The 13,232-nt window shown below is 40.6% G+C and overlaps 1 pseudogene; it reads left to right on the top strand.

Annotated features, from left to right (window-relative positions):
• The window catches only part of LOC115572317 (potassium voltage-gated channel subfamily H member 6-like), a 105,353-nt pseudogene that overhangs the window by 81,985 nt on the left and 10,136 nt on the right, over positions 1 to 13,232 (top strand).

The raw sequence follows: 13,232 nt of genomic DNA, 5'->3' as shown, positions 1-13,232 counted from the left end.
TGGAGCTTCTGATCGGTAGTCATCCTTTGTGATTGGACCGCCCCCACCTCCACATCGGAAGCATCCACCTCCACCCCAAACTGATGATCAGGATCAGGAACTTGGAGGATGGGAGTAGAAGGGAACCTGGAATTGAGGGTCAGCAAGACCTCCTCTGCGGCCTGAGTCCAGAGGGACGGAACTTTGGAGGAGGTGAGAGCAGTGAAGGGAGCTGCGTAAGAGCTATATAGTTGCGGATGAATCAGCAATATAAGTTGGCGAATCCCAAGAAACTTTGTAGCTGCTTGCGGGAGTCAGGAACGGACCAAGAGCTGACCGCTGATACTTTCGCTGGATCCATCTGTATGCTGCCTTGACCCTCGATGTACCCGAAGAAGGAGACAGATGGGGCTTGAAATTCACACTTCTCGGCCTTCACGAAAAGGGAGTTCTCCAGGAGGCATTGGAGGATGGTTTAAGATGACGATTAAGATGTCATCCAGGTAAACGAACATGTGATGATCCACATGTCCCTCAAAATGTCGTTGACCAAGGTTTGGAATACTGCTGGTACATTGTGAGACAGAAAGGCATCACCAGATACTCATAATGTTCTGAGGGGTGTTGTAGGCGGTTTTCCACTTGTCCCCTTCCTGGATCTGGTCAAGGTGATAGCTGGATCTGGTCAAGGTGATAGGCATTGCAGAGGTTCATGAAGATAGTGGAACTCTGCAATAGCTCAAAAGCAGAGGAGATGACAGGAAGGGGGTAGCGGTTCTTAACAGGGATGTTGTTGAGTCCCCTGTAGTCAATGCAGGGCCTCAGAGTCGATCCTTCTCAACGAAGAAAAACCAATGAGGAGGGCAATGAGGAGGTAAGGCCAAAGCTCTAGCCTTACTGAAATCGTGGTGCACGGGAGGAATCCCCGCCACATCTTGTGTCGACTTGGGCCCGGACACGAACAGAGGAGTGACAGCCTGCCGGAGGCAAACCTGTTGACAGGAAAAGCTCCAGCCAAGGATGCTGCCAGTGGTCCAGTCTAGGTGGGGATTATGATGCTGCAGCCAAGGATACCCCAGGATCACGGGAATACGTGGAGACTTATTGCCAGACAGGAGCATGTGGACCAGAAGGTCCCGAGAAGATGGCCGTCCAAGGCTTTGACTGCAATCGGACAGGAGAGAAGAATCTAACCTATCCCTAGCTTTAAGGCAGGTCCCTCATCCATGATGTTGGCATCAGTCCCAGAGTCTATGAAGGTGGAGAGGGAGTGGGAACCCCCTGGAGGAAAGGCTTGATGTGGAAAAGGGGCCTCTGGTTTGATGAGGGTTGTGTGGAGGTATGGCTCACCAGTACCATTTACCGGATGGGGAGAGACAAATTGGCTGGCCTGGCCACAGCACATGCAGAGAATCGCCTGTCGCCAATGCTCCCGCTCCTTCGGAGTGAGGCTGGTGCGGTATCAAATGGATTTCTGTGACATATACGCAGAAACACAGAGACACAGCATATGTATATAAAGTATATATTTTCCAACATTTTAACTTTTCAACAATTATCTTTTTGTTTATTCTTTCAGCAGCAAACTCCACTTAAATATTTCAATGTTCCCAATCTTTGATACATTATGAGATTAATTTAACTTTTCAGTCCCATTCAGAGTATGTGACTCATTCTAACTGTAACATCTCTTCATGCAACTCATACTGCTTCTCATCACAAATTCAAACAGCATAACAATTTGGCTCCCAGCTTACAATCCTTCATTCTCACCCCTATATTATGAATGTTCATACTCCTTCAGATGTGCTTTTTAAATGTGTTAAAACTTAAGCTTTCAACAAACCTTAAAGTATTCAAACTTATTCAGATATTATATTATTATATATTAAACATATATATATTTTATACATATATTAAATAATATATATTATAAATATTTATTTTATTTTATTGTTATTATTGATGCTGCTCTTTCTATTTATCACATGTTTTCGCTATGTGTAAAAGTGCTTTGAAAGTGCCTTACTCATATATTTCGGATGTATATTCTGTAGGGCTGACCTCCAATAGTTGACTATTCGACGATTCGATTCGGAGAGGTCTGATTCGACTATGAACCTCGTAGTTGAGGAAATAAGGTCCCAGTACATATTTCAAGGCATCAAATATTTGATATAGTTGCCGTATTTGTCGGAAAATATAAACGAAACTCACCACCTGAGAAGCCTTCCTTGTTGTGGGGAAGCCCTGTGAATCGATTACCGAGTGCAGTAGAGTCCCGCAGTAATGATCATCATTGAACCGCGGAACTCTACTGCACTCTGTAATCGACTCACAGGGCTTCCCCACAACGAGCCTGCAGCTGGAGAGGTGAGTTTTGTTTATCTATTCCGACAAATCCGGCAATGATATCAAATGTTTGATGCCTCGAAATATGTGCTGGGACCCTATTTCTAATGTTTCTGAAGTTTGGTGCTGTTCTGAGCATTATTTGTGGCTTTTTGATGGCGGTTTTATATTTGGACCCATTTACTGCAATGTATCGTTGTCGTGCGGGCGTTTCTGAGGATGCTAAAACTACATAAGCTAGCGGTCTGCAAACTTGATGTCTCGAGAGGGAGTCTAACAGTTTCACGGTGATTTAGACCATGGATTAAATTTACACCGGAATATCCCTTAAATAAATCACCCACTGCAGTTGCACAATCCAAATGAGCGGAGGTGAGCAGCACACTACAGGACCGTTAGCATTTACGGATTTATTGGCTCACAATGGCTACTAAAAAATCATCCAAAGTGTGGGAGTATTTTGAAAAGGTTAAAGATGACCCGAAGAAAGTTAAGTGCAAGTTGTGTCGGCAGCTTCTTTCATATCACATGACGACAACCAACATGGCGTATCATTTGAAACGGGTAAGGCTTGTTAACTTTACGAAAAAAAAAAAAAGGTTCGACTATCAGTCGAATACGGCAAAATCTGACGAATCAGATTTGACTATGAAAATCCTTAGTCGAAAACAGCCCTAATATTCTGTGGAAAATGAAGGAAGAATTTCATTGCATAATTGAGAACATGTGTTTTTACTGTGCATATGACAATAAACACTTTGGATCTTGAATCTCTGGAATCTTGAATATATTCTAGACATTGTTGAAAGTTTTTATAGCCAGCAATGCATATTTGGCATCAGCTTTTCAACAGCCAGAATCCACAACCCCAAATTCTTCAGAACTTGCTTTCTCAAGTTAATATAGCCAACATTTTTCTCAATAGTGAAGTGTTAGAATAAGCAGACATTGAAAACTGGTCATGTAGTGTGGAATAGTGTATTGTCCAACTTTTAAGTTACTTAAGGTGGAATTTAGGAAAGAATCCTGACAGGAAATAGACCAAATTGCTAGACATCCATTTTGCAGTTCAATTCAAAAGTCTGTTTAGAGGCTAACAAACTGCGAGTTACAGCATAGAGAACTATAAAATAGATGCTACAGCAGAAGATTCCCATTGAGGTGCTGCATTTTTTTTAAGCTGCATCTAGTACAGTTATTCAGATGGTCAGAACAAGTCATAAGCAGGTGTGGCATATACGCAAGCCCAGTTTAGATGGAAATGTTTTCACCAGCTAATAACCATGATGAAATGCTCACTGGGTCATTTCAGCTGCTACTATAACTCTTAAACCGACTACCAGTAAGTTTGCCTACGTAAGTTTAATTAGAAAGTCTAAAACTTCATTCTGAATCCATCCCACACTGATGCAAACATATAAGATTACTTTATGAAGAGATTGTGTGAACAGTTTACAAAAGCTGTTTGTCAAAAATGAGCTACCTAAACAATGTCTGTGTGCTACTTGTAGATAAGGTATTAACTTGCCCTCCTTTTGTGTCCTTCTTCTGCACCTATCCAGGTTTTAAAAGGTTTCCCAGAGTGTCTCCAAGCCGATATTTGTCTCCACTTAAACAGGTCACTGCTGCAGAACTGTAAAGCTTTCAAAGGTAATACTATTTTACATCACACATGAAAGTGGATGTTTTATCAACACAAGTAGATATAATTAATTTACAGTGATGCAAAGTAAATACCTTTAACACAAGTACTGTACTAAATACAAAGTCAAATATACACAAACACATTCAAGGGAACCTGGAGACAGAGGCAAAGTGCAGAGCAAGTCCAAGGGGCAACCAGCAGGTCTTGACGTAGAGCACAAGACTCTGGGAGGTCGAGCTGGAGGCTGGTGGTAAATGGCAGAAGCCCTCTGGAGTCAGCCAGGTCGAAGACTGGGAATGATAGGCAGATGTTATTGATGACAGACTTAAAAGCAAAATAATTTAACTTTTTCCTATTCAAGCTTTTAAGCTGTTAGCATACATAATATGACTGGGAAAACGAGATATGACTACAAGTTAGGCAGTCGGTGCATTTCTCCACCTGTACGTACAGTATGTGAACGCACTCTTGCTGTTTCAAAATATTCCTTATATTTTCATCCTTGATGTACTTGTGGCAACAATTGTTGTCCTCATCAACAATGTCCTCTTGGCTCGCAGGCTAGGATAGCTTTCTGAACCTGCCCATTGCATAGATGGCTTATGAGAAAGACAAAACTCTCCTGGATAGGAGTTGCAAAATTTTATGATCTTAATTTCTCCAATTACAATTATAGATCCTTGCTGTTCCCTCCTGACATTTACTTCTCGAACAGTGCTTCCTCGTATGATGAAGGCAAGAAGCATTGTCAGCATAGATCAATGTATTTCAGTACTGGTCCTGGGGCCCCCTGCCCTGCATGTCTTAGATGTTTCCCTTCCCAAAGAAAACCTGATTTAACAGAATGTCATGCTTCAGCGGAGCCTAATGACAAGCCGATCATTTCAATCATGTGTCTTGCTGCAGGGAAACTTCTAAAACATGCAAGGTAAGGGGCCACCAGGGGGAGGATTGAAAAACAATGGCATAGATGCACCTCTTGCATCAGTCATCAGAACTGGAGAGTATCTCTTCAGAACAAAGAACAGCACAGAAATCTTTCCAATGCTAAAAATGCTTTCATTCATCTCCTGGCTTGTTCTGATTGTTTGATGTTGCCAGTTATAGACTGTGATAGACAGATGGTTCATCCAATCACCTGTCAAGCATTCTTTTTAAAAGTACCTGCCTTTTTCGAAATACAGTTTCGAATGATGACTTCCCAGATGATTCTGTGTTGAAAATGGACTTTTGCTTCAGGTTTTTTCTCATCAGTGCCCTCTAAATTACTAATGAGCATTCCCTGCTACTAGGCAGGAGGAGACGAAATGGCTGGTCTGGCCACAGTACATGCGCCAGTTATCCTCCTTCCTCCTTGAACTAAGTTATACAAGGCGAGGCTTGGGCCGGAGTGACTACCGCTGGAGCCTGCACAGATATGGAGACCTGCTTCATTTGCTATTAGGCAGAAATCTATTGGAGGCCCCCCACAATGGTAGTTGGTTGACCCTCAAAGAAGGAGGGGTTATCAGTTATCCAGTTATATACTGTGTGTATATTTTCTCCTGTGGAAGCTGTCTACAGTGAAGAATATAGAAATTCCATTTGCCTTACCACTGCTTGGTTGTTAAAGCAAAATCTCTAAACAGACATTGAAAACCTGCAGTGGTTTTACCTGCCCCTCATTTACCTCCAACAGAAATATTGTATTCCATTCAAATGGAGATCAGTGAAATAAACACATTACACAGTTTTATTATACACTTTTAGCAAAGCAGCTGTCATTTAAACATGTCATTGCCTGTCAAATATAAATGCTAGTCCAACAAAAGCACAGGAACATTGCTTTTGTAGCACAAGACCAACATGTTGTATTTCTTATGATGTCTAGGATCCACTAAGGGCTGTCTGAGGGCCCTAGCAATGAGGTTTAAGACAACCCATGCACCTCCTGGCGACACCCTTGTCCATGCTGGAGACTTGATATCAGCTCTGTACTTCATCTCCAGAGGATCCATAGAGATTCTGAAAGGAGATGTGGTGGTAGCTATACTGGGTATGTTTTCATTTGAGCCATATGATCCATCAAATAGCCCAACTGGGTGGCCCTATGTTACAGTTACATTTGTAGCCATTTGCTAGTCTGAGCACATTTTAGAAATTAACACATCAAGATTATTTTTTCATATCATGACAATAATTTATTCTCTTCCAGGAAAGAATGATATCTTTGGGGAATCCATCGATCTGTATGTTCTGCCAGGAAAATCCAGAGCTGATGTCAGAGCTCTGACCTACTGTGATCTGCACACGATACACAGGGAGGATATGCTGGAGGTATCATGTGTTTGTCTGTTGTTTGTGCCTGGACAGAGAGCAAATGAATATGAATAGCTGATAACTGCAAAGTGTGTGTGTGACGGACGGACGGGCGGGTAGGCAGGCAGGCAGATAGACAGACAGACAGACAGACGGACAGATATTTAAAATTGACATGCACTATTTCCTGTTATTTGTGTTTGCAGGTCCTGGACATGTATCCTGAATTTTGTGAATATTTCTGGTCCAACTTGGAGATCACCTTCAATCTCAGAGATGTATGTTATGCATGTTGTATCTCTTCTGTTTATTGGAACTAGGTAGAAATTATGACCTGTCAAAGCAACACTGGATATAACAGAATTTTACTTTTGACCAGTCATCATTTAAAGGTGTCTTCTGTAACAATTTGTTGCAAATTGCTTTTCTTAACATCTTAATAATGTGTTTCATGGTCTTTGTGTGAGCGGATTGTAACTTGCTTTGAAGAATGAGACTTTCGTTGAGACCTGAGCGTTTGTGTGTATGTTAAAGATTCTGTTTGTGTTCATGCCAATTGGCATAACTTCCAATTGCATTCAGGGAGTTTCACAGGATTCTGCTGAAGTGTTGGACGTGAGCCAAAGCATAGCTGACTAACTGATCAGCCATTTGACTAATAGGGAGTGTGGCAGTGGGAGTGGCCTGTAACAAACAGGTGTACAACTCGTAAACAGATATACATTACATGATCAGACTTTGTTGAAAGCCTAGCACGTGCACACATACACACACACACAAACACATGCACATGCACATACACATACCATTAAGCAACGTTTGTAAGGTTGTGTGCATTTGGATGACTGAACATGTTCGTGCATGCATGTTGCAGCCATTGTGAATGTGCGCTTTTTTTAAATATATATTTATCTTGGGAATTTCATCAGAAAGAGATTAACAACAATACAATATATTTAAAAAAAAAACCATTGCATGTATTACTGTATAAATGAAATTTAAAACAAATTCAAGAAATTTAGTTAACATTGCCATACAGCCAAAAGAATAAACAAACATGAATTTACTTAATATCTGCTGCCAATTGACATGTATGCACATATGCAATGTGTTCATGCATTGAATTTACAATGTCAAGAGACTAGTATGGGTGCTTGTTTCGCCCCTGAACATGCCTTCCTCTGTGGAACTCTGGGAATCTTTCTGTGAAGATTTTGGTTTTTTGTATTGTAGTTTCTGGGCTCTCTTCCTCAAAGGTGTCGGCGTGTAGTTTGATGATAAAAGAATTCTGCGGAGGCAAGGCTGGGTGGAATGATAGAGCAATCTTTACTGAAACAGTGTTTAAAGCGCGCGTCCGAATTCAGAGTGCGGCCGCCCTCTGGAGTTCTCAAATCTATGGCGAAGGTAATGCCAAACGGCTTCACCCTCTGCTCTATCAGAAGTCCTGTCGAACCGTCGATCTTAGGAGATCTACCAAAATGCCACCCTCCGATTCTCTACTCGTGGGATCCCTCTTAAAGTCCCTTGGGCTGTACCTGCCTACTTCTAATTGGTCACTGTGGTGGGCTGAGGGTCCATCTGTCCAATCGACTAGGAAAGGAGGTGGTCTATTTCCCTGCTCATCTCCCATAAATGACTAAATCTGTTACTGTCACTCCTTGGGTCTTATACTCCAAAATTAACTAAATGATCCCTCTATCCTTTCCTAGGATGTACATGTTTAGATATCTTCCTCCATCTGACATAGGAGTCAGGCTCCGTTTTAGTCCCTATAGTGGCCTTGTCTCCTGCTAACCTTTGACCCACACACAGCTGAATGCTGACTCCAAGGTCCCTTCGAACTGTGAGCCCTGTATTGTCTACATTCCCTAACTCACACAAGTTAGGGAATGTAGGTTAAATTTAAACTGAGTTGAATTAAAGGCCCCGAATGTGTTGCAGTCCAGATACCTCAGTATTGTATGGGGAACATTTTAGGAACATATTGAATGGAATAATCAGAGATGTGGTGTCACACTTTAAAGCCATGGTGTACCTTTATCTTAAATGGACCATTTTCACATATAAACTGTTGAATGAATTGCAAGTTCATCTATAAGCATGATTCTTTTTTTCCTTTACCCTTGCAAATTCTTCCCCGGTCTCCTTGTTTGCAGGTAAATAATGACGATGTTGGTATCCTAAATGGAGAAGTCTCTGAGTGTGAGGGATTCAGCAAAGCATTGAGGAAACGCAAACATTCTTCCACAGGTAGCACTTCATAAATAAAATAGCTTGTGAGGACATATTGTACCTGCCAAGAGGTACAGCAGTCAAGGTGAATCCGATCATAGAGATAATTTTCCTTTCTCATTTTTTGTGCCCCAAGAGGCAACAAGGAATAGAATGTTTGGCTGTTTTAAGGATTTAAGAAATTCAGTGCCAAGAAACCTTGTTTAAAATAGGTTGATAAAACGTTGTCGTTAGCATGGTAAGCTGTACAGTGGCTAAGAGTCAGTTCGCTTTGATAATGAATGCTAACAACATACACTCGTAAGCTAATGAGCTAACAAACATGTACATTACACATTGAACAGAAATATATTTAGCTGCTTACAGAGTTTCTTGATATGGACTACACAATCAGCTACACACTTGTTGCATAAACTCTTCACAGTCAAACAAATCATAAAACTTAGCTCAAGCGCTTACTTCCTGCACTGCACACCTGTCCATCAACCACCTCAACCAATGGATGATCAGTATTACTCTTGTTCCCAAATACCACCTTCTTTAACAACCATGAACTCTTTTTAACCATATTTAAAAAAGTGTATCCTGATGGTAACATTTCCTGTATGTTTTTCACAATGACACATATCTTTATCTTCAGATCATTTTATTTACCTTAATACAATGTAGGGTCATTTTAACCTGGTTACACTTACTTTTTTAACTCTTATTCTAATCATTATTATTAAAGCCTTTCAGCCTGTTCTCTCCAGTATGCTACCCTGAGATTACACTGCACACATTTAAAATGAGCATGTAAAAACTAAATGTTGAATTTTAATCTTTTTTAACATTTACTATTTTGATATGCATTCACTTTGTTGCCAAATGGATGCATATTCATTTGACTCAAAGTTTTGGCTTAAGATTTACTTCAACACACCTTTGCTGTTAAATGTCTGTTTTGTGTTGGTTGCACCAGTATTTGTATTTGTTTATCATTGTTTGTATTCATTAGTCTGAAGTACGTAGTTTCCGTGAACCTTGGTAATTTCTTCATTTTAAAAACTGTGGATATTCATCAGGTGACAGCATCTCAGCAACGAGACAGAGCGCTGCCTACAGATGTAGTCGTAAACACAGTAACTGGGAGCATCATGACGGCCACAACAAAAATGATCATAAACATACAATGTAATTATTTTTATTATTTCCTCTACTATGAAACATACTTAATCAATTACAGATTGGTCTATACTTTCCCCGTGACAAAACAAGCCTCTCAACTAAGTGCTTCTCTAGATATGGCCACGCGTTCTCCAGTGAGGATGAAGGGGAGGTTACAGAGGTAACCAGCCCTGCTCACACCTCCATGGATCATTCTGCTGCCACGACGAGAGAGACCTGCAACCCTTTAACAGGCAGGTTTAAAGATGCGTTCAAGGCACATGAGATAAATGAGACAAAAAAAGAAATACTAGTATTGTAACTTTGTAACTAGAATGGTGTTGACAATGGTCTGTTTCTCACTGTCTTTCTGTATGTTGACCAGATGCAGTCTCAGGAGTATCCAACATCTTTTCATTCTGGGGCTCAGAGAGTCGAGAGAAGCAGAGATATAAGGAGGTGCCCTGCTCCCACAGCCTCCTTGACCCTCTTCCTCAGTCTGCCTCCCAGCAGCTCCCAGAAGTTCCCTTGGCTTCCCACTGTCCCTCTAGCCCTCCTAATCTCCATCCTCCTCCACCTGTTTTGTCTTGGAGGCAGAAGGATGCATTAGAGAAAAGGCTGGAGGTACTGCAGGGACATATTACCAGGTGGGTGAGAACCTTTTATCAGGGTCTTAATCAGTAGTGGTGATGACTTTACATAAATGTTGGATTTTAATTAAAATACCACAATACCAAAAAAAATGGTTGCTTAAGTCAAACCTCCAGTTGAATATTTCAGCTTAACTGTGTAGAGTTTGGACTCCCTAAATACATGGGGGCGGTGCCTTATGTCCTTCATTGTGGGTGTGATGACACACCCAATGTGGGCTTTTTGGGGAGAGTTTCTCTTTAATTGGAGATAGTGGGCAATTGCTTAATGGGGAGCTGGGGTCTTTATCAGGTTTTAGAAGAAAAGTGAGTGTAGCTGTGCTCATGTCTGTGGGAACTGTTTTAATTTAATTTTAGCTGTTAGTCTATTGGAAAGGGGATGTTGAGTTCCAAGTGTTTGTAGGACTCAGCAAGGAAGATTATTTGCAGGGAATTCTCAAATGCATTTGCTTGGTCTTCAGTGACTTATAGTAAATCTACACTGGTTAAGGATGTATCAACTTCTTCATAGTTTGGGTTCTGTGATGATGAATGCAGGTTAGTATCAAATCTTAGTATCAAGATTTTCTCTCCTAATGTTATAATCATTCAATTTGTTGATTTTCCTTAGTTGCGCTTGATTTACTTAGCCAGGTATTTTCAGATCACAGACTTTCTGTGTGAATAAAGAAAGACTTCTCCCTCCTGTGTTCAGTCCTCTGCTTCTCAGAAATTACCACGGCAATAATTATTAATTACTAATTAGATCTAATTTACATTAGAAACGCAGCGGGAGCACCACCTTTGACGAAGGGAAATGATAGTCATTGAATAATTAAACACGTTTCTTTCATAGGAGAGAAACAAAGCCCCATTCACACTGCCTTTTCAAGGTGGGAATTATGCACCAATATTCTGCCTTGCCATCTGTGTGATAGTTACAGAGGTAGAATGGGGGACAGTGTCAACGTCTGTCCGCGGAAGGTGGCTTCTGCAGTTTACTGGCAATGACTATTTGATGCGATTTTGAGCAAAGAACTTAACTCACAATGTCTTTTTCACTTTCACTTATTTTATGTAGAAAATAATCACCAAATTTAATGAGTAATGGTCAACTGGATGGTCAGCCGTCCTGACCGGGACTTCAGTGAACTCCGTCCCCCGAAAACAGCATCCCTCTGCAGGAGTGAGAGCCAGACAGTGTCCGCTATTTACTGCCGGATGTCATTTAGAGCAAAACACGCTTTCCATGAAGTATTGTGGGTCAGCATCTCAATCACATGACTTTATAGCAGCATTCAGATAGATAGATAGATAGATAGATAGATAGATAGATAGATAGATAGATAACTTTATTAAATCTTTTACTTGAAGTGAAATTAGGTTATCATAGCAGCAGGTAGAAATACAATCAAAATACAAGGGCAAATATATAATTATTAAATGTACTATATACAATATAAAAACAATAAAATACTATATACAATAAAATGCTTAAGTAGCAATAAAATACATTAAAATACTGAGGTAAAAAAAAAGATAAGTGGAACATAAGGTGCGAGATCAGCATAAACTACATCACTCGGTCTATGCCTGGGTGTGTTGTTCTTAGAATGGACAAGTTTCAGCTTCAACATGTTGGTAGGTTTAAAGTGAACTGAGGTATGATGTTTATTGGAGATCCTCTGAGATTTCTCAAATGTTCCCATAACATATCAAACCAATCTGGACTCTTTTCTGTCCTTTCATTGTTTGAGACATTAATTCTATATAAATAATTGAGTTTTGCATGCTGAAAAAACATAAATGTCATCCACCATGAACCATTTAACTATCCAGAACAAGTAACACGTGAACTAGGAGTATATAAACACAAGAGAAAGAAACATAACATTCGTATGAGTGAATTCTTCTTTTAAGGAAATTATCATAAATAACGTCAACATCATGCAAATAACTGTTGAAACAAAGAGTTAGTAGTTCCTAATGTTATGACTTAACAAAATCAGGATTGTACAGCATTTCTTATTGACAGTAAGACTAATTGAAAGCAATCATCCATACATGTTTACTAGATGGCAGTATTATCTCATGTTAGAAATGCGATGAAAACTGAATAACTCAGGCTTGGAAGGTGTTAGGACAATGGGATTTTCTTTACCTTGAATGAATTTTAACTGAATGTGATGAGCATGATGACGAATGAATAAAACAGTCACTTCATACTGATTTTAAAGGAGTCATCACCCGGAAATCGCAATTTCTCTCGTTAAATCATGCATATTGGTGTTGGACCTCTGTTGAAACTTGCGTGAAAAGCTTGAGTTTGAAAGTGGCTGATTTTTTTCGCTTTGGCTCTTTTTCTGAACAGGAATAGCGCACAATAGTGCACGTTCCTAAAGCACGAGATTTTGACTCTGCTCCTGTGGTGACGTTACCACAGGAGGCTACTTGCATAAGCATTGGCTCACAGCCGTCCTCAGCCAGAGTGAGCACGCCGAATTTGCTTATTTCTCTGTCATTTTCGCGCCATACATCGTGACCGCCAGCATTAAAACTCAGGTCTTGCATGTAAAACACGAGTGTGAAAAGTAAGAAGGAAATCTGAATTTACCATTCAGAGACATCCTGCTGTAAACGTGTCTCTTCCACCGTCTCTGCCTCTTCACTCTACCGTTCGGTTTCCGACTCCGGCTCGTACATAAATGCCTGAATTCCTTAAGGTTCGTCATTTAGTGTGTGCGCCATGACAGGGGGCTGTTTATGTTTTGGAGTCTGTGTGCATGCAGGCTCGCCCCCCATTCCTGTCCTTCCTGCGGCCAATCAACGCGCGCCTCATTACATATTAATACAATGCACATCCGGACCGGTCAAAACCTCGCGCATAATCTCGCGTGAGAAAGTCGCGGTGTGAAAAAGTGTCAGAACAAGCTCTATGTTTGATTTAAAAA

This window comes from Sparus aurata, chromosome 21 (assembly GCF_900880675.1).
Source record: "Sparus aurata chromosome 21, fSpaAur1.1, whole genome shotgun sequence".
In the NCBI taxonomy this organism is placed as follows: domain Eukaryota; kingdom Metazoa; phylum Chordata; class Actinopteri; order Spariformes; family Sparidae; genus Sparus; species Sparus aurata.
The sequence above is the reverse complement of the archived record's forward strand: the minus strand, read 5'-3'. Positions and strand labels throughout refer to the sequence as shown.